The sequence below is a fragment of the Rhipicephalus microplus genome, chromosome 4 (genome assembly GCF_043290135.1).
Source record: "Rhipicephalus microplus isolate Deutch F79 chromosome 4, USDA_Rmic, whole genome shotgun sequence".
NCBI classification, from domain to species: Eukaryota; Metazoa; Arthropoda; class Arachnida; order Ixodida; family Ixodidae; genus Rhipicephalus; species Rhipicephalus microplus.
In genome coordinates, this window is record NC_134703.1 from 25,938,209 (window position 1) to 25,961,622 (window position 23,414).

General features: G+C 44.3%; 1 protein-coding gene across 1 annotated transcript in view; it reads left to right on the top strand.

Moving 5' to 3' along the window:
- The first annotated feature begins 303 nt into the window (after nucleotides 1-303).
- Nucleotides 304-23,414, top strand: part of LOC119171570 (uncharacterized) — an 85,757-nt gene continuing 62,646 nt past the window's right edge. Inside the window, exon 1 of the mRNA XM_075892374.1 lies at nucleotides 304-872. The gene's annotated coding sequence lies outside the window, so the exon portion shown is untranslated. The remainder of the gene's footprint in view (nucleotides 873-23,414) is intronic.

Here is a 23,414-nt window from a genome sequence, read left to right on the forward strand (position 1 = left end):
AAACCCACTCACCCCTTCGCCACGCAAACAAATACACGCGCCCTCACTGTCTAGCTGCGCACGTTTTATCATGTGTAAACGGAGTGTGTGAGAGAGAGAGAGAGAGAACAGGGCGAAGCGGCGAGGTGAGGCAAGGCTTTACAGTTATTGCGATACAGGCAAGACACCTTGGCTCAAGAGAAAGTGTACGAGCCGGCGTTTCGCGTGAATGATTCCAGCACTCACCGCGAGCGGTGAGCAAGCAAGTCGGGAGAGGTGGCAACAACATCAAGAGAAAACAAGGGGGGGGGGGGGGGAGAGAATTTGTAGGTTACGTTGCACAGGTGTCGGTTCTTGTTATCTCTGGGATTTTATTCGGACTCTTGTGATGCAAGAAAGAGAGTCGGAAACTGCATGTGAGGCCGGCGCATCGCGGTGGGTGCATGCTTCGCTTCTCGAAAAAAATGGGCGAGGAGATGCAGGGTTGCATTAGTCGTTCAAGTTCACGCAAAGGTCCCGGACAGCGCTTATGCCCCGGCGGGGTGCGGGAGAGGAGGATGGGGCGAAGTTTCTTCTCTCCGAATGACGCTCCTCTTGTCCGGCGGGAAAGCCGCGTGGCAACCTGCGGTCCATTCATTCTAAGACCATCGGTGGTGGTCGCTGGTGGCTGCCATTCCAGGCCGATTTGGGCAAGTGGACAGTTTTGACTGCTCAGGCGAAGACCTCCTGTCCTTGCGCTGTTCGTTTTCTCTCGTGTCACTAGTGCCCGTCTGAGAAACCGCCGCCGCGTCTTGTGTGGGACTTGTTCCTCGTAACCCGGATGCCCGCCAGCCGGAGCGCTCTTCGACGGCGGCAAGTTTGAAAGGTGCGCGGTGGCCTCTCATTCGACGTCGGTAAGTCGCGGACGCCGCCCATCCATCTTATTCTTTCGGCGGTGCTGCGGGCGCTCTTCTAACTTGGATACGATTCACAGGAACACTCCCTGTTCGCTTAGCTTGCCTGGCGCGCACCGCGATTGAGTTGTCAGGAAGAAAAGAGGTTTATCAGGAAAGGATGACACGTCGAGCTTCTTTTACAGCCATGTCAGTGCCAGACATGCTTTCTTTCCATTGGTCAAGACCACCACGGGAGCCCAAAAGTCCTCTCATTATGCGTGTACGCGCGAAAGCAATAATACACAACTTGCCATCAGCGACGAAATCAATTCCAATAGAATTAAGCTTAACGACAAGCTCCCCTCCCCAGAAGCGTAGCCAAAAATTTTTCGAGGGGGGGGGGGTATTCAGCCATGCTTGTTTGTTCGTGCGTGCGTTTGTACGTGCGCATATATATATATATATATATATATATATATATATATATATATATATATTATATAGTGGGACAACGGGAGCGTTGTCAACAAGGATAAATATATTTATTCCCCAACAGTTTCGAGAGGGGTCCTCCCTTCATCAGGGGATGAGTCCCCTGATGAAGGGAGGACCCCTCCCGAAACTGTTGGGAAATAAATATATTTATCCTTGTTGACAACGCTCCCGTTGTGCCATATCCCATACCTTATATATATATATATATATATATATATATATATATATATATATATATATATATATATATATATATATATATATATATATATATACGCCAGAAAAATTAAAAATTTTCAGGGGGGGGAGGTACCTTCCCCGAATTCCCTTACTACCCCACCTCCACGATGTTATAGCTGTAAATATATGTAAAGAATGTATGTCAATTATTGTTTCTAACTATATAGCTGTTGTGTTAGCCACGATTTTAACTGCTTTATGTAGGTTAGCTATTATGCCACCTTATCGGCTATATAAGTTGACATGTCTTACTTGAGCCGCGTGAAAAATGAATATAAGTTGCACCATACGCAAGAAACTGGAACAAATTACGGGCGAGTGTTTGCGCTGGACCAGTATTTTTGTCTCGTGCGTGGGTGCTCGTGTGACTCTTGGTGAATTGTCGTATGTCTCAAGTAAGTAGCCAACTAACCGCCATCGTGTTCTCATGGATGAGGTCGCCTTATGCGCCCAGTCTCTGTAAAGCGTGTACGGGCTTTTCACCGTATATGCCAGGCGGCTGCGTCTCGTGACGCTCATGAACCTCCAGGAGGATGAGTACAAGTTTTAGTTTATTCTGCAGCTTGTGAGGTGTTTAGAGAAATTTATTCTCACGGACAGTGAACGTCAAATACAATCCAACAGAACATCACGACAGAACACAACATCCACAGGCACACCAGTAGTTGTTACAAAAAGACATGTTTACATATGTACACGGAACACAACATACACAGATACACAAGAATGGTTACAAAACATATGTCTACATATGCACAATACATGGTAAACTAAGAACACACTAATGAAATGTAAAGATGTATATGTTAAGTATTTACATAGTATTTGCAAGGTATTTGTGTGAACACTAAAGATTAACTATACCAATACCAGGCAGGCCTGAAAACAAGCTTTACACGTCTCTCGCAGACGAACACAAAAGGGGCAGGACCAGTGTCAAAGGAATTCTTCCTCACACAGAAAGAAGAGTTCCTCCGACAAAACAGATAGGTAGAGTATACAACCACGGCCGCTGGATAAAAGAGCGCGTGCTTTTTCATCCAGCGGCCGTGGCACAACTTGCTTTACGCAACCTCCTGTCCACTCCATAATCATTGCAGTCAAACCAGCTTGCATGCTTTCGATTTCGACAAAGAGTGTACATTCGCTGTTTTTAAGTATGCTTCCTGAAGCCGTCACAGAAAGTTTTTACTGACAGTTGTATCTCACTTGAAAAAGTAGTTCTGTGACTGCTAGAACCGCACTTGCGTATTTCAAGTTATGTGTATTTTTTAAAGAATTCATTGAACTAATTCATGCTCATGAAGAAAACTGTTGGCTGAAAGCTGAAATACAGGAAACAAATGAAAGAAAGGAAAGATAAGATTCGTGTACTCAAGTACCCTTGCACAGATTACCTTGAATATTATGCAGTTGTGATGAGATGCATCCTAGGCGGATAGTCCATGGCGTTCATTGAAGATAAACCAAACTTTGGGTGTGACATATATGCGCAGGGCGTCACGTACTACGCATGATTTTAATCGTGCACAATTGTTTATCATCTGTAAGGATGTACAAATATCGATCATTATAACCCATCTGAATACGAATCCAATAATTTTCAGATAGCAACGCAGCCATTTTCGAAGCAGCTCAAGAAATCTATAAAATTTAATTTGCAACAAATATTCATAAACTGGAACGAAGATAACTACGATTACATTTAACTGACAAAAACTACTACAAGTATGCAAAATGAGGCAAGATAGTATGTATCAGCGTCTAGAGCATTCTGGATATTTTGTAACTGTTCATTGAGCTACAGCAGCGACTATATATTCAATACAAGTGAGGCATAAGAGTTGGGTAATTTTGAACTGAACGCAACACATTCAACTAGACATTTAATGAAACAGATAAATTGATTATCCCGTCATGTACCGTAGCACCAATGGCTGGTAAATATTATTTTCGAATACTGCGTCGGCAAGAACAATTCACATCAGTAACACTTGTATCTGTTATTAATCACATACACTTGTGCAAACATCACACTTGTGTGTCCGAATCCAGCCGTAATCTCCACCGTACCATGACCAATCTCATGGTGATGATAGTGGATTGGTGAGACGTTTGCTTCGGTGACACAGCAGTTTTAGCGGAAACGCATTTATTCCGTTATCAGTATTGCGTCGGTAGTCCCTTAAAAGCTGGAATTGCATACGTGTTGGTAATTTAATTTTGAAGATATCAAAAATTCACAGACTCTTAATTATTTGACGGAAATTGTATTGCTCCGTTGACATTGAAACAGTGAACCCACTCAACGGTAAAAGGCAAATACTATTGGCAAAAATTTCGCTGAGTGAACACCTTTCGGCGAGTTTTTGATGAGTGAATACCTTTACATTTAATTAAAAGGTGCTTAGTCATCTCCAAAACTTCGTTTCAGATGACACCTGTCTCATCAAACTGCGAATATTTAGGGCAGATACGCGGGTCCACAAACCGCAAGGCTTTCCATTTTCTCTTGCGATATTCCTTGCAGTATTTTGAAATCTGCACAGCCTTTCCTTATAGTTCTTTCCATCAGATGTACCATCTTTCTTTCACTTTCTTGTGGTGACTCCCAGTTGCCTAATCATATCTTGAATTACCCTGTTCATGGTTGCTAACCTTATTAACATCTTATACTAAATGCCGATTAAACGCTTATAAGGTGCGGACATTTTTGCCCTTCGGCGCATGTTTTCTTTAATACATGTGACTGAGCTAGCCTTTCTTGTAACGCGATTTTGCTTACTGATTTCAAAACAGATCTACCCCCCCCCCCCCCAATCAATGTCCCCTTGGTCCATCTCACTCGTTGTTTTAGAACGGGGCCCACGTTTTTCAATCAGATCAATGAACTTGCGAAAAATAAGGAGTGATCACGTAAGCTAAAGATGGAAAACCACTCATTGTCGTGGTACTGAACAATTTGAGTTGCCGTCAGTGTAAGCGCTAAGCGACACAAAGATAGCGGGCGCCATTATGAGTTGCACCATTGATAATTGCAATGCACTGGTATAGGCTAAATGTTTTCGACAGTGCCCTGCTTTACTTATTCATTCATTGATACTGCAGTCTCAAGCAAAGACTATAGCAGGTGTGAAGCATTGATGCATGATAATAAAAAAAAGACATAATAGTATTTAAAGAAAATACATGAAGTGAAAAATACAATGCGTACAGATAAAACAATGAGGCTAAGAAAATTAACAAAATCACAACATAATTTAACAGCAAATTGTAACTGTGACATGCAAGAGTACAAGGACAAGCTGAATAAACACAAAAGAGAATAAAATTTCGAGAAAAAAATTGTCAGATTAAACAGCATTATGCAATATATTGGAACGAGTAATAAAAAAGAAGTATACTCAAAGGTGCTAGCGAGGTACTGCATGTATTATTTCAAACAAAGAAAGCAAGGTCCGTGTTACAATATTTTCGGGTAGGTTATTGCAATCAACAGTAGTTTTAGGGCAAAAAAGAGAATTTAAAGCAGTTTTTTTTTTGTGGAAATAAAGGCATTATCGTGAAAGAATGTATTTGCCTGGTTGGGTAACCCAGAGAATAATTAATAATGTGAGAGGAGTCTATGCTGTAATGCCCTTTAACTCTTTGGTAACTTGAATAATTTCCGTCGGCGAATTCTACCTCTATGGCTAACTGAGAAAACTGTGATCGTTTGACGAGTTCAGTAATTGGAGAACGACCGTGTGAGTTATATATGTAACGAACTACTTTTTTGTAATCTTTCGAGTTTGCTAATATTCGTTTTGGTGTATGGGTCTCAAATCGGCACGGCATATTCAAGCACAAAAGTTATGATGAACTGGTATGCAAGGAAACAAACAGAAGGAGTTGATAATTTTAAAACTTGCCTTGAAATAATTTGTGCGATGCCTTATTCGTAACAACATCTATATGTTTTGACCATGATAAATTTTTCGTTAACCAAAGACCCGGGTATTTATATCCATCGACCTCAGAACGAGTGTTTTCGTTTGCCCTGTGATGAAAAAAAAAAGTGGTTTCTTTTTGGGGGTTATTCGCATAAAGACCATCTCGTCGTAATTATAGTCATCTGCCACTGATCACACCATGATATGATTCTTTGGAAGTTTTCATTTAACCTAATCTGATCCTCGATTGATTTAACTGTTTCATAAATCACGCAGTCGTCTGCATAGAGTTTCATCTTTACATTATTATCAGTGGTGATGTGATTTATAAATATCAAGAATAATAGAGGCCCAAGCACGGACCCTTGAGGGACGCTGGAAACAACGCCAACTCGACCTGAGCAGGTGCCATATAGAGAAACGTATTTGTAACGGTTCATCGGGTACGCTTTGATGCCAGTAGAGTATTATTTGTTATAATAAAACCCAGTTTGCAAAGTAATTTATTATGTGATACTTTATCAAAGGCCTTACTAAAACCCGTGTATACAACGTCTGTCTGATATCCTTTATTTGTGCATTCGGCAAAATCATACATAATTCCGAGAATTGTGTACTTGTAGAATACCCATGTCTAAAGTCATGTTGTGCATTTGTTAAAACTTCAAACTTTTCAAGAAACTCGACTATATAATTTAAAATTATGTGCACGAAGATTTTACATGAAGTAGATGTTAATGGGCCGACAATTTGCGATGTTGGATTTATCACCAGATTTAATGAGTGGTTTGATTCTCGCGGTTTTCAAGTCCTCCGGCAATGAACCGTCACTGAGATATTTTTTGAACGATACGAGTAAATGCTTCGCAGACCATTATGCATATCTTTCTAAGAAAGCGTTTGGGATATCGTCTGGGCCAGGTGATATTTTAACACCTATGTTAAGCAGAAGGCTTAAAATACCCTGCTCAATGATTCTCACATGACGCATAGGTGGCAAAGACATATTGAACATTGGAAGAAAACCATTATCTGCTTTAAATACAGATCTAAAGTGATTGTGAAAGCAGCAGATGCGGCTGTGTCATCAGTAATAATATGCCCATGTAGTGAAAATGAGGTAGTTCTACATGAACTCGGCTTAATAGATCTACAAATCTTTTCAGGTGACGCCTTAATAAAAGAGTGAAGTGATACACCATAGTATTTCGCCTTATCCTCCAGAGTTTGTAATTCAGTTTTGTTGCTAATGTAGCAATAGAATCATCTAGTGAATAGCAATACGGTTTTCTGACCTTTTTATTTTTGTCTCCGAAGTCTGCGTTGTAGTTGGAGCGTTCGTCGGGTGATCCAAGTATTTTTACCGGGTGATTTTTTATTTATTAGTGCCACATAACGTACTATACATTCCTTAAAAATGTTTTTGAAAGCTAGCCATAGCCGCTTATATTGGTCGTGCTTTCTGAGAAAGTATTAAGGGAGATTCTTGTTTCAAACAAGAACTTCTTATATCTAACGCTTTCTTACGCATTCGAAATTTGTAACCCTTATGAAAGTTTGATGAAATGTTCGGTTTATATTTAAATTAGTCCAACAATGTACAAGGAAGCAGCAAGCAGTTACCCATAGTGTAACATAATGTAACTTAATGTTACCCATATATAACAAGGAACCTTAAAAACAAAAATAGGAGCATGAATGCCTAAGTATATATTTGCCAAACATATCCCTGCTGTCATCATCGAAGCGATCAGTCTTTTGCATGTTTATGTAATATTCTCAGCAATGACCCATTTACACTAACAAACTATGTATGCCAAGAGCATGTACGGCTCAGTAAACACAAGCATGCCGGTTTTCTGCATGCCTCTACTCTAGTCTTGTATACGGCGCTATTTCCAGTTTAAATAAGGGAGATATCACCAAATCCACGGGAGAATAACGAGCACAAAGGGCTGACAATAACTATTCTGGATGTGTTCAGTTGGACCGGGCGTGCACTGTTACATTATAAGTTCTGTTTGAAGGAATAGAGTAGTGTATTGTTATCGCACAACAGTACAATACAAGAACAAAATAAATGTTAGTTTTTTTTTCGTAAAGTAATTACGTATTGGCTATGAGTGCGCAGAAAGTTATGGTGAAACGAAGAACTTGTGCAGGGTTCCACGTAATGTTTTTGTTCTGTCTCCTTCCCCCTCCCCCTTTCACAAAAAAGGAAGAGAAGTGACACTAAACAAATTTAATAGTTCTGGATAATGACAGATATTATGACCACTTATCATGAAGTACTGGCGGGTGGCTATTATTCGAAGAAAATGAAGATAATTAAGGAAACTGCACATAAAGTTCCACAAGCTTCAATCACCTTTACGACTTTGAAAATCCTGGTTTATAATTTTGGCCAGTATGTTGCCATGAGATCCGCTGTATCATGAGATAAGTATTTTTTCGCTTTCTGATAAAAGGACATGGCGTTTCGAAGAAAAAAAAACTTAATTTCATTCATATTTTTTCATGGAGATAAAAGTACTTATGTGCTAACACTAACTGAACAACTATAATGTATTACGTCAATCTCTTGCACCTTTTTCTTTCAATAACAAAAAAAAGTTCATGCAGGATTTGGCTAGCTTGAACGCTTTTCTTTCTTAATAAGTCAGGAGTAGCTCGTGACTAAACGAGGAACCGGTTACGTCTACGCCATCAAAGAGACCAAACATGAAACTCACGACTTTCTTACACGTACACAAGGAGTGACAGAACAGCAGAACAGTGTGATGGAAACACACACACACACACACACACACACACACACACACACACACACACACACACACACACACACACACACACACACACACACACACACACACACACACACACACACACACACACACACACACACACACACACACACACACACACACACACACACACAGTCTTATAAACTTCTCACAGTGCCCTAAAGATAGTTTATTTTACGTGCGTTGAACATAAAGTAGACAATTAAAGTAACGCCATTAAAACGTAGAAGAAGAATGTTTGAAATGCAATTGGTAATGTCCCCTCTACGGTCATCGTACACATGAATCATCACATGCGGGCGCCATAACAGACAACATATAAGTATAACTATAACACACATAGTGTAACAAAAATCTTAATAACGAAAATAGGAACATGAATGCCTCAGTATTTGCCAGACATATCCCCGCTGTCATCATCGAAGCGAGCCAGTCTTTTGCATGCTTCTGTATTAACCTCAGCAATGACCCCTTTGCCCTAACAAATTATGTACGCTAAGAGCATGTACGTCTCCGTAAACGCAAGCATGAGCACATCAAATGCAATATCTATCTAGAGACCATTTTCAAAATTGTAAAGCTAGCTTCCCTGCTACCTTGGTATAGTTTGAAACAACCAATGGCGGCCAGTCACTTACTTCATATAGCCTGTTCAAGAGCGGTTTGCAAATGCAACGACATCAAAAATGTATACAGTCGCTTCTCTTGATATGAATACACATAGTACAGAGGCCCCAGCACGTTAAACTAGGACCACGTATCCGCTTCAAGCTCGACAAGTCCCGCCATTTCTTGGGCAAATATGCAGCGCAGGGAAGCGCCCTTGCTAATTACACAAAGGGTCCATTAAGTCCAAGCCCGTTCACTAGGTGTAACAGGCTCACAGGAGGCGTGAGGAGCCCCAGTCTTGGTGCCCTGAAAGCGCATGCGCACATACTGCACCTGCGGTACGCTGGCAACCACGTGTCTTGCGCACGCCGCCACGTGGAAGGCGCGCGCGATGAAGTCACCCGTGACCACCGATTATTCACTCTTCACCCTAAATGCCCAGCAGAGGCAAGTTCCAGTTAAAGGAACTGTTTATTTTTTAGCTAATGACGGCATCGCGTGCACGGATCTTCAATGCTGACAGCAGACCGTCCAAAAAAAAAAAAAAACAGTTGCTTACTGCAGCCACCCTGTCGTTTTCGCCAGAAAATGGGTCATCGCTGTATGAAGGACAGCTTCAAGGACAGAGGCCACGGTGTCCAAGTCTGAACAGCAAGCTCTGAGGTCCCTTCGGGAGCACCGCATGGTCAGCCACTGCTCATCGCTATTTTTGTTTGTGCCCCCGAAATATCAAAGAAAATCGCAGATCTCTTGCCTTGTTCAGGTCGCGTGTGGTGAAAATAACCACATCCGCGCAAGGGGGTGGCGGCAGTCCGGTCATTACCGTCGGCAATTGCCGCCAGGTGTGCAGCGGCGATGCAGCATACGAATTTGCACGCATCGTGCAGTACGCAGTGAGCTCCAAAGTCCCGTAACGCACGCTTCAATAAGCACGACTTTGGGCCTAACGGGTGCACGGGCGGAAAACTGGGAAGCGGCGGTGTATTCACATGCACGCTATGCTCGTATCGGCTCCAATTTGTGCATCGCGCAGAACATTGCGTGCGTGCGGACGCCGCTACGCACGGCCAAAGGGTTGATTTGGGCCAACCGTTATGAAGGGGGGGGGGGGGGGGGTGATGACACGGGGAATTCCCCGTGCTTCCAGCAGCCGCGAATTTGGTGGCTGCGCTGCTTGACCGACTGACTACAAGTCGTTTTGGCAGCGCGTACGCTGCCCGCCGACGAAGGCGAGATTTCTTTCCTTTCTTTTTTTTCCAGTTACACCGTTGCTGTGCGTCGTTGTGATTGATGATGAAACGTCGGGGAAGCTCCCTCCGATTCGTCGCTTTGGCGCCGCTTGTTTTACGTAGCCGCTCGCCGAGCGCGGCTTATTCGGTGGCGCCGTCTATCGAACTTGGCATCGAGACGCGTTGCCGCCCAATGCCTTGGCGCCAGGCGCGTCGGTGGAGAAGGCGCCGGGGGCGTGGAGTCGATGCTCGTGAGAGACACTGGGCAAGCTGGCCGGCCGAAATGAGCCATTATAAAGCTCTATTCCGGCTAATTTCTCTATCCCTCCCCACTTCTTCTCCTTGTTCTTCAAAGAAGGTGCAAGGAAATGACGTAACGACGAGTGAGCGAAACAATGAAATTCGTTACCGAGAAGCGGCAAAATCTCCTTTGAATCACGCAATGTAATGCTCCATGGAACCTTGCCGGCTGTCTTTGTTGGACGACTTCAAACGCTCAATTATTACGCTCAACTATTACGCTCAATTATTACGTCACTCATCTTATATTCTTATGAGTTCTACGAAACCCGCAAGGTGGCGAAAGAGTTAAGAAAGGTAAAAATGACAACCACCCGTTTGTAGCACGAAGCCTGCGCTTCGAGTTGTCGGTGAATTCGCCCTCACGCTGTCGATTGATAGCTTCCTGGTTAGCTGAATTGGTAGAGCGACCGCGGCGGAAAGGCGCTGGTGCCGGGTTCAAACCCCCGACCAGGACGATCGTTTTCGGCAACTAAGCTTTTCTTTAGAAAAAAATCCTCAAGAATTTTCTTGTAGCTTTGGTGCTAGATAGCATTGTTTTTTTTACATCTCTTTGCTATAATCTTTAACTTACCTTACTACCTTCCATAGCACAGGATAGCCAGCCTGTCTGAGAACTAGCAAACCACCCTGTCCTTCCGCTTCTACCTGCTCTTGCTCCGCTTTTTTGTAATACTCGTACATCTTTCTTTGCGGAGAGAATTCATGTTGATGCCAACTGCGACGGACTTTTTAGGGGCGAAACTCCTTATGGCGTGGCTTGTGCGTCCTTCGTAGTACGTAACCACAAATGGCACATACCCGAAATAGCGGTCCTTACGATTTTGATCTCCAAGGTGGTTCCGGTGAGAGATTTCTTCTGTGCGTTGTTGAACAATGAAGATAGTGCTCAATGCACATGTTAATGGCTGCTAAGGGGGAATGAGAGACAGGAGCATTCGGTCTTTAGGTAACGCGCACGCTGCGATCCCCATTAGCAGCTATTGGCATGTACATTGAGCACGATCTGACAAGAAAGGGTTGCTACGTTATACTCGCTGGGTGTAACCTCCTTGGTTTTAGAAAGGTTTAGCGAGCGTTGGGCCGCATAGCCATGAATACAGTGAACTAGTATATACCATGAACTCGAGGTGGTTAAAGGTGGGAAGTAAACCCGAAGCGCAAGCCGTAAGAAAGTGTGCATGTGCCACCTCCCGTTTAGTCCTTGAAATGTCCGCTGGATGGCGGTGCTTGTATATGGAGAATATATGATGAAAAGATGCGAGATGGTGGTACTTGGAGTGCTGAATAGATGGACGAACGGACACACAGACAGATGCATGGATGGACGCATGAACGGATGCAGGCGCGGATGCATGGACGAACGCAGGGACGGACGCACGAACAGATGCATGAATGGACGCATGGACGGTTACACAGACGTATACGCAGGAACGGATGGAAGCAAGAACGAATGGACGGACGAATGCTTCGCGCCACTCCCCATCATTCACTCCGTGGATATGCTGCCATTTTAGATGCGGAGCATCTAATACTCGAGGCTTGTAGTGCGGCGCCATCCGCAAGCTCCTCCTCCTTCTTCCACCATCTGTGCATCCCTTCCTCCTCTACACACCGCGCGCACTTCACTCCTCCACCATCTGTGCACCCTTCCTCCTCTACACACCGCGTGCCGGCAGCTGACGCGCGCGCATGCGCCGTCGCGCTTCGGGAACATCGGCAGCTGACGCGCGCGTGCGCCGTTGCGCTTCTCCCCCTTCTCGAACATTCGACAGCTGACAGTGCATGCGCCGTCGCGCTGTATATATACTCAAGGTCGGCGCTCGCTCGCTCAGTTTCCGCTCGTCGGTTGGTTTGTACGGCGCGTCGACGTCCGAGGTCGCAATGATCGACGTCCCTTCGACCAGCGCCGGCCAAAGTGTTGGCGGAACCGCAACCAAGTCGTCGTCCGAAGACAAGGCAGCGCGGAGAAGAGCTCGCGACGCCGAACGTAAACGTCGGCGTCGAGCGGAAGATGCTCAACTTAGAGAACGTGAAGCCGCTGAGAGACGTCAGCGTCGAGCAGCAGCACCGGATTCGGCCGCTTTGAAACGTAAGCGTCGACAAGAGGACCCGCACTTTCGAAAACGGGAAGCCGAGTGCAAGCGTCGGCGACGAGAGGCCGATCCCGATGCTGCCCGCGAGCGCAAGCGCGCCGAGGTAGCGGCGTGGCGCGCCAAGCAGTATGCCACGCCCAACGCTCGCTTCAAGCGCGACTTCCTCGACCGAAGCTTCGGCCACACCTGCAAGGTGTGTGATCGTCTTTGGTTCGATAACAACTTAACTCGGATCGGCAACATTCAGAACAACTCCAAAGCGTTGTCGGTTCTTTGCGATACGTTTGGAAAGGGCACCGACTATGCCGACTACGTCGTGTGTGCTACGTGCAAGCAGTCGTTGATTGCCGGTCGAGCTCCGAATCCTCCTCAGTGTTCCCCCGAGGGAAGCTGCGGGCAATTTTTTTTTTACTCCTTCGACGGGCTTCCGCATTAATAATAATTACGAGCAGTCGATCGTGCCGTATTTTCGTCTATAAAAACTCTTTCAACAATAGTCGGTACGTCCCAACGACATCGTAAGCGGCCCAAACTCACAATAGTTTAAGTTGCATACAAAAAAAAAAAATCGTCAGCAAGCCGGGTGAATCACATTTTTCAAACCTGTTTGCTCTGTAGGTAAGTCGGTTGTCGGCCTTTTTATTCATTTGCAAGTGCTTACGCTCTTCATGCTGTTCATTCATTTGCGTTGTCAACGCGAGATCTGTTGTAATCGCACGAATACAGTTGGATCTCATTTCCTGTGTTATGTTTTCCTGGCCATCTCAGCGCGCAATGCCTGCACGGCACTTCCATTTTGACAGCTTCCGCTACACTTTACCACACACACACACAAAAAATGTTGCAAGAACATCAAGACGCGTCTTTTCTGGCATCGGCAGATTCATGCCACTTAAGTTCCATTGTTAACTTACTTCATCTCGACAATCTAATTCAAGGTGGACCTATAGGGGCAGTGTCGCTGTGATCAGCGGGCGAATCCTATTATGCGACAGGCCTGTATCTTCTTTATAGAAAAATTATCATGATGCATATAATACCATGGCATCACTATTTTTCTGGGGTCATTGCTGGACAGGTGTCGCTCGGAGGCAGGTGACGTATACGGTGTGCCACTGTGCCACTGACGTCATATGCAACGTTTCTGCTCAGTGGGCACCAGCTTTTGAGGTACGAATCATACATATAGTTTCTCAAAATATTTGCTACAGGGAACTCTGGTGATGCGATCGTTCCGACACCACGAGAATGATGCGTATATAAACTACATGGATGCCTTCGTCCTTGCGGCTTCGAACAAACACACTTATTGCATTTTAGCGTGTGTTTCAGATAAAAGATGCAATCGTCGGGAATTTCGCAAGTTGATTCTAATTGGTGAGCATAAAAAGGTTAAGGTGGTGAAGTGGAACTGTGCGACAAAGGGACTTCAGGCTATACGGAGCCAAAGGGAACCGAAAGAACGCAGCTTGGGCAAATCTTAGACAAATCTCCAGCCAGAATTACCATGCTGGCAGGAGCGCCACGCGTTGCGGTTCTTATAGACACTATAGCCCCAGATTTTCCTCCACTGTATCATTTGGAAACTTTATGGCGCCAACAGACGATCCCTTCTTCAAGCTCATGATACATAGTATTGTAACCATCTTACAGTCAGAAATCAACAGTTAATAGCACCAACCAGAAAGAGATAATAATTTCTGATATGACAAAAGAATTGAATCTCGGTTCCTCAAAACGGAAGCTTCATAGAGAAAGAGAGAGAGAGGCAGATGAAAATGGGAAAGAGTTCGCACATGGCAACGTCAACTTGTCTTCTGCGATTACCTTCGCGTTTTGCAGATATATCTTATAGCCGAGGCTCCAAGGAACACATGCATGCGCGTTAATCCTTCTTTGTTTTTTAAGTCAAACTATCAAACAACCAAGTATCCGCCAGCATTATAATTTCAGTACTGCCACGAAACGGATGGCAACCAAAATTACGATCTATTCTCTAAGTCGCCCACGGCTTCAAACGGCGAAGCTGGGCGATCCTGAAGTACAATTTGGTTGCTTGTATAGGTCGCCGCTAGGCTTTAGCAAATTATTCCAAGTTGTTATAGGTTGCAACCAGGCTTTAGCTAGATGATCGAAGGTTGTTCCTAAATTGCTTCTATTTCGTTTGCAGGCTTTAGCTAGGCGATATCACTTTGTTTCGAGGTAGCTGTTACGCTTTTAGCTGGATTTCACTGGTTGTTTTTAGGTAGCTGCTATAGACTCTTAGATATGTCTTTTATAGGTTGCTGCTAAGTCTGTGATGGGCTTTAGGTAATGATCGGCTGCTTCTAGCTCGTTGACTCTTTTGTTAGACTTCAGAAACATCCAGCTTCACTATTTCAAGCCTTGTGTGACTTAGTGCAAGCTTTGCCATTTTCCCCCTCTTTCCTTTTCTATCACTTCCTTTTTCTCTGTTTCTATTTTCTTTCCTTTTCTATATCTCTCTTTATCTTCTCCCTCTTGCAAGTGCTCCCCTTCACCGGCTAGAGTTTTCGTTTAGAGCCCTCACCTGCAGTGCTCGGTAATAATATTAATAATATCTGAGGCTTATAATTCCTGGTGTTAATAGTATGCAGGGTTGGTGAATTTTCGTCTATCTGGTATTCGATAACCTGCACTTACATCGCACAGTACGGTGCTCGGTAGTGGGGCTTTTCCAGTACCTGTGGTGCACGCCCACCAGAGGCATAGACCAGAAGAGTTCTGCACGACGATGCAGAACTTATCGATAGCTTAAAGAGTTGCGTTGTGAATAGAATGAAAAGAACGTGTGTCTGTTCATGACAATGCTAATTTTTTGTAGACTGTTCACACCAAGGTTTTAGCAGTCAGTTTAAACAGCTCCACTACTTGACAAAAACAAAACGCGACCATATGCTTGATAATGTACGAGACTAGAGAGAGGAGGAGATGTGCCATGAATCAGGATCATGATGACAATAGAAATGGCGGGTGCACCACGAACCTATATGCATACCTGTCGCTACGATTCACTCAGTATCTCAATGTACTCCGATGTTGTGGCACAGTTATGCAATGTAGGGCACTTCGTGTATGAGGATTCTTTAGGGACACATATTATTTTATGTCCTTCATACTGCGGTCGCGCAAAGAAGAGCTCAAGTTCGAAAAACCAATTTCCATGTTCGTTTAACCAATTCGTGAATAATGCCACGTTGTAGAAATACTCTGCAGAGCCAAGTTGACTTCTTTCTGTTTGTGGTTTTTTAACGTCGGCGCTGGAAACGCAACTTTTGGGGTCATAATGGTGAATTGGCTGTTTCTAACTTCTGAGAGATTCAGACGATCGAGCTCGACCAACCCGCAGAACGTTTTGCGCAGTAACGCACTCAAGCATAAAGCACGTTATAATGCCTTGCGGAATCGAAATGGCTGCCTTCTCATTGCTTGGTACACATGCAGGAGAGTGAGAGCGTTAAATGAAAAAAAAAAAACCAACAAACTTGAAACATCACAACTGTGTTTTTTTTTTTAATAAAACTCACTGTTCAGCCCTTTGTCACGTTATTTTCCCTGACCGTTTTAATAGGTGCTAGAAACACGAGGTTCCATTCAAGAAGCCATTAAGAGAATTCGGCGTGGCGCGCATTTCCGGTCTCATGCAACGACGTCCGCTATCCACGCAATTTTATGCCGGGTATCCGCGATCGTTTTGGAGGCTACGACTGCGGTTTTGTCTATACTCATTTTGTGACTGAGGTGTTCGCGCGATCAGCAAAGTGCCGCCATGAACCGTTTAACGCACATTCTACGGAACCGCTCTTGGAGTTAGAGATCACATCGTTGACCCGGCTGTACATTTATGCACTGGTTTATGTTTCCCTAAAGCGCCTACACGGATGCATGCGTTGGGGAGCTGGAACACAGGAATGCCCTTTCGATGAATGAATGAATGAATGAATGAATGAATGAATGAATGAATGAATGAATGAATGAATGAATGAATGAACGAACTTTATGTAACGTCTGGCTGTTTTCACCGGGCGAGGTGGGGGAAGAGGAGATTAACCCTTGTCTCTTCCTACTCTCCGTCGATTATGATGACTCTACCAATAAGTTTTATGGGCTGATTCACTTGGCACCATACCCACGATATTCTCATAGAATGCGCATGACCATAGATGTGCGCGGAGTTCCCCTTCAGGGGGGGGGGAGGCGAAGGTTCATCGCAGACCCCCAACCTTTCTCTCTTATGTCAGTTTATAGGTCTGACATTGCTCCCCCCCCCTCCCCCCGAATTGCAACACCCACCTTCATATCATGTCAGTGTATGGGGCTGGCTTTGCACCTTCCTCTTAGGTGACTAGAGGGGAGGGGAGGGTGGCCGCCCCCCTGCCCACTCCTGCGCTCGTCTATGTGCACGACTTTACATACCAGCCTGGATATTGCGTACAAACAGCGTTGAATGACTTGCACGTGGGTAAGAAAAACCGTCCAGTAAACGAAGTTCAGCAGGAAAATTCTACCATTAAGGTCTCTGAAGACACAGGCCTTTTAGCAGGCAGGCTGTACGATTTCGTATAACGCTCGCTATTGCTCATATTGTTTTCTAAGCATTCGTTTCAGCCACTCCAGAATGTCTGCTGTTTCTCAAATAAATGTCACGACATTCTTCTTCATTATACACACCATAAGACGTTTATCAAGATGATCGCGTTGAAGTCGCTTTTATTTATTGTATGCTCATAGCTAGGCTACAGCAAAACCAATCCAATTCCACAGTGAAAATCGGGCCCACCGCTACTGCCTTACCTGCTGTTTATGATCGATAACTTGTTACATGGGATATGCACTACATCCGTCTCTCTGAAACAGCCGGAACGCAAGCAGGCGCATGGAACGAGGTTGGCAGCGCAGCCTTGTTAGTTCTTTTGTATCGTTTTCATCTCGCGCCAAAACTAGACTGCGTGGGTCGATTGTGTGTCTTCTCTCGACCAGTCCGGCCTCGCGATTTAGGAAAAAAAAAAGAAAAAAAAAACCAAGAGCGGTCAAGAACGAGTGCCGTCTCGCTCAGGAATGCCGTATCTCTGTCCGCATCGGCTATACGCGACAGCGTGAGCGAGAGCCTGGACATCCGCAACCACATGAATGAGTCCGGGAGCGGCGTAGTAGCGTGGTTGTAGTAGTACACAGTGTGTGCGGCTGTAAGGGCAGCTGGCGGGGCGGTGCTTCGCTGCGTGCGCCGTTCCATTACGCCGAGAACGACCATTGTTTGGAGGCACTTGACGACTCGGTCTCTCCGACGGCGAGACGAGCGTCTCGTTCTGAGAAAAGTCACGTGTATCCGGAGCCGAGGTTCCTGGCCACCGGCCTTGCGGATGTCCAGGGAATGGACACGTCGGCCACCGCGGGAAGCCATCTGAGCCTGCCGGACGGAATTCCTCGCCCGAGGTCAACGTGCATTGTATACCCACTATAGGCCGGAGGTGTGAGCCGTTTGCACCACCGCCTTTATAGCGTGCGCCTCGTGCCAGCGTCATTCGACCCACTCTACCCTTCGAATATCAGCGTGGAAACGGCATCTTGATGCCTTTTTCTCGCGTGTTTAAGTCGGTGCGGATGGACGCTCAGACCTCTCAACGCAGCACATATAGGGCGGCACTGATTTCACCCTGTAATGCCCAACGTATACACCACATGCGCTACGTTGAGTTTGATTGTTGAAAATAGTGATTTCAGAATGGAAAGATTGCAGTAAATATCACGGATGCATTATCTTAAACTAGATGTTACGGTTCTGAATAAATAATTAATTATTTAACCAGAATGATGGTCTATAACTAATGATGACCATAAATAATTACTGAATTGATTAAACCTCTACTACAATAAAGTCGCATTTTTCTCACTAATGCGCTTTTCGCGACCACAACCAAACTGCGGTGTTTTTGTTCACGTTTTATTAGATTCAGAGCGGCATTTAGATAATGAAGTATTAAACAAAATTAGGAAATGAGAGACATCTATCAGGAAATTATGAGCGAGCTATTTGCGGTTGGTGATTGACTTACTGTTAATAGGTTTCACCAATAACGTCTAAATAAAAGATGCATTATTCACTTCAAACATTACAAAAAAATTACGGAAAGGCTTTCAAGGCGCCCTTTACAATTTTCAGGGAGAACATTCGCAGAGACAATGTTTGTTTCGTTTACTATAAAGGGCATCTGTTTTGGCAGCGTGACGCCGAAGGTGATCGCTCAGTGTTACTATGTGTGCGCCAGCTTCTAAAACTTGCGAAAATCTTCAGAATTCTTCGGGTGTCTATTTGACGAGTTTTCTTTGTTTTAGATAGGCTTTTGTTAACGGTCAACTGAAGAGTAGACGCAGTTCTTGTGAGATAAGAACAAAAACTGAGTAAAATAGAATTTTTCCAGCGGGCGGATATGCTGCGCTCAATCTATGGTGGCCACTAACGCTCTAATTTTGAGAATCATTGCTTGTTTCATGATGAAGCTCGCAGTCCCATTTAACGAGGGGCCCTTAGGCACCGACAGGCAAAGAAACAGCTGTGTATTCAATAAGCGAAATCTCAAACCACCAAACATATAGGTCATTGTCCTAAAAGAAAACAGTGACACAATGCTTTCACTAATGATTACGAATTCATTATTAAGTCTGTCCTATTTAGTACATCCAGAATTTGTGTACATATATATTATGTTACAACGACAATTACACGTGGTGTATTAAGTTTATTACCTTTGTGCCCCTAACATTCTGATGGTAGTCTATGCCGTTTCATTAGCTGAATAGAGAGAGAGAAAGAGAAAGAGGTTCATTTACAGAAAGGCAGAGATGTCGGCCTGAGCGATAGCTTGCTCTAGCCTGGTACTCAACACTGGGGGAGTGGAAAGGAGAAAAGAAAAATTAATGGATGACGATGGTGAGGTAGAGAGGTGAGTATGTAGTATTCTTTCTAGCTGAGACAAATTTTGTAGCCACGCATATAGTCCAGTTGCTTCCAAAAAGGTTATGTAACCACTCTTATGACCACAATTGCACTGTTGGTGTCTGGCCAAGGGCCCAACACAGTCTCACGTGTTCACTAGAAGAAATCAGTGTTTGTCGTCCACGTGCGTATGCTGGGCAGACACAAAATATGTGCTCAAGTGTTTCTGGAAAATGTGGCTGCGGCATAGGCGTCACGAACGTATACGCATGCATCTTCGACGAAAAACCACCGGGGCCACTGCAGTAGCCATAGCGCTTGGCTGCTTGTCGATGATTGTAGGTTCTGGGTTTGGTGCCTGGCTGCCTGGCAGCGGCTGCTCCATTCTTCTGGCAGCAGAGCGCGAAAGCACTACTTGATTGTGCTGCTTCGTCAGTGCCTTAAATAATGACGTGTCACATTTATAGGGCAGCAAATTCCATAATTAAGCGTGTGTTTTATAGACATTCGACGAGCGCAATCAAGAATGAACCTTTCGTTCATGTCATTAAAGCGGTGACGCACTGCTTTTTTTTTGCGTTGCTAGTTTCAACGCTCTGAATAAGAAGCTTGCTGCTTGTATTTACCGTTACGGCATGATACATGTTGGGTTTCCCTTTCATCGCACCTTTGAACACGTCAGTACGAGCAATGCTTGATTGATATAAGAATGGAATGATAACATTCACAATTTATGCATCGAAAATGAAAGCGAGATCTGTGCTAGACGTCTAGGACAGACGTCTAGGACCTAACATGTGTGACGCCGTAAACGTAAAGGCAAACAATAAGCCCCTTATTCAAAGAACTTTATCTTAGGATAAGTGAAGTCAAACGGCATCTGCTGATTTGCCTGCCCCGTATAGATCTCGCGCATCATTAATCAGCAAGAAAGAAATGGGTTCTTTTGCAGAAGAAAGAGTCCAACAATGCATTTTATCGGGAAGAAATCCAAAAACAGTCAAATAGAAATAATATAGATATGTCTGCTGGATTGGGAGAAAAGAGCTTTACTCACGAAAGGATCTCGTCCACAGACAACATTCAAACTCTCGCAACAGGACTCTTTGCGGCTATCCAGTGACCTCCCGTCATTATGGCGCTTTATTCAACCTCAAAAAAGCGCTGTTACGTTATTTTGGCTTCCAGGAAGCTGTTTTTCGTTATGTAATTCAAAATGTACAAAAATCATTTCCTCATTAAAGGAGGCTAGCATTGTTACATGTGAAGATTACGTTCAGGTTTACATGTTCGAGGTTACATATGAAGTTTACAACGCAGAATGACTAAACGTTAGTGTTGCCTTTATAAACGCCGCAAAATTATTAACGTTTACAATATCATCAAGAATCTCGTACCACTTAAGTATTCCGCGTGTTAGTGAAGATAAATTAAACACTTGGTTTTACCTGAAAAGATGGATAAAAAACAAGAAAAAAAACGCGCGAAGCTGCCTTTATTACGTTGCCAACGAGTTGTGGCAAGGTTGTGACGGATAAAAAGATTGCTTTATGATGTAAATTATTTAGTCAAATAAATAGAGAAGTTCTGTTTCCTTGCGCGATTCCTGTCGCCGTAGCGATACCAAAGCGTTCACGTTAAGTAATTGTAGGGGCTTGGCGTCCCAAATCCATGATAACATTATGAGAGACGTCGTAGTGGAAGGCTCCGGCAATTTCGACCACCTGGAGTTGTTTAACGTGCACCTAAATATAAGCACATGGGTCTCCAGCAATTACGCCACCATCAAAAATTTGGCCGCCGCGGCCGGCATTTGCGAGCTGCGGGTCAGCAGCCGAGCAACGTAATCACTAGACCACCGTGGCGGTTTGTATTAGTCACGCTTAGGTTGATGCTATTGTTCAATTTAGGAAGGACTCTGCAGCGTGGGTGATAAAGCCATGGGCATCAAGCAATGCTTTCCACATGAACGCGAAGAGCTTTGAAGACACACTCACAAAGAAATGAGATAGAGAGACAAGCACATATTGACAAACGTTTATTGACAAGAAGAAAATATAACATATATGGAGATTTCACATAAGGTACCAGATAAAAAAAATGTACACATCACTTCAAATTCTCGACATCGATTCTTTCAGAAATTAGATTTCCTTATCATTTAGTGGTAAACGCAAGAAAGCTAATTCATGCGCTGATTCGTCTGATGCAATATGCAATACTTTAATAGTCGAGGCACAATGAGTAATGTAGCCGATTGTGCCGGACATTTTCTGAGCAACGTGATGGTAGCTCTTTTCTGTTTTCACTCCAAGCATTTCCTTGATTATATTTTTCTACCACGTAGAACTACGACTTGTATATGTAGAAAGTGTAAAAGGGCTCGTTTACGCACGCACGCACGCACGTACACACACACACACACACACACACACACACACACACACACACACACACACACACACACACACACACACACACACACACACACACACACACACACACACACACACACACACACACACACACACACACACACACACACACACGAATGCACGCGTACGATCAGGCTTCCCTCTTCGAAGTTGAAACAACCCACATTTTTTTTTGTGCGAACCACATGCACTTACCAGGATACAGCCCAGGTACGAAAGAGTCTTCGAAAGTCGAGCACGAAATGCGGGAAACGCAGGGAGAGAAAACCCGCTAGTATCTCTTTATTTTCAGAGGCGGTTTAAGGACACTTTTTAAGTTCAGCAACGACACAAGCAGGAAAGCCACCAATACAGATGAAGAAAGTGAGAACACAGAAGAAATTTTTTTCGCTGAAAACCAGAAATGTATAAAAGGGAATGAAAGGGGATGAGAAATAGCTTGCCACAGGTGGGTGCCGAACCCACGAGGTTGTACGTCAGTATTTGTAGGTTAATGTTATCAGATAAGTTGATTTTCTCACGCTCCCTTGGCTTACCTTTCCACTCCTCGGTCGAGTTTGGCAGCGTTGGATCTGCGAATTCGAAAAAAAAAAATGAAATGCTGCTTATTATATCGCCTTCGATGAGGCTGCAACAGTACAACATTGCATGCGAATTTTCAAATACACTGGTATTCAATTATTGCTACTTTCCCGCGTAAAATGCGGTAACTGCACCAGCTAATGACGGCTAGCTCTGCTTGTATAATTATATGATCATTAATGAAAGGCCGCATGAAAAAAAAAAACTTGGAGGATGCTTGAGGTTTACCTTCAACAGTAGAACGCGACAGCGTAATCGGGCCCCTTGTGCAGTGCCTTCAAACCGTGCAAGCTGCAAGGACAGGAACGTTTATGCATGTAACATTCTCAGTTTAAACTATCCTATAGAGTCTACTCGGCGTACAGTGCCAAATACTTCCTTTTGCAAGTATCAAGTACCAACTCGTTCATAAGGTGCCATGTAGAAGGCCTGCTCGTTTCTCATTGGGGCCAACTATTATTTATTGTTCATTAGCAGCAATTAAAGCACCTTGACGGCTCGGCTTGTCAGCGTCTCCTGTCGGCACAGCGTGTTAGGCAGTCATGGTATATCACAAAGTTAACTTCGCGTTATGACGTCATCCTATATACTATGGCAGCATGACGACACCATGTAGACGAATTGTTTGACGCAATGATGATGTGATCATGACGTAACGAAGCAATGTAGGGTCTCGGCTTGTCGCCGTCCCATGTCGTGCAGGGTATGTAGAGTCATGGTCCTTCATAAAAAATGAAAATGAGCCACAGAAATATTCCGCTTCTCGCCACCGGTTCACTGAAAATGAAGGTGGCAGCAGTTCGCCCAACCAATGGCCGACGACGTTATAGTGAATCTAATAACACTCTTCCCTACTTGCCGTATAGGGAACTGAAACGGGACA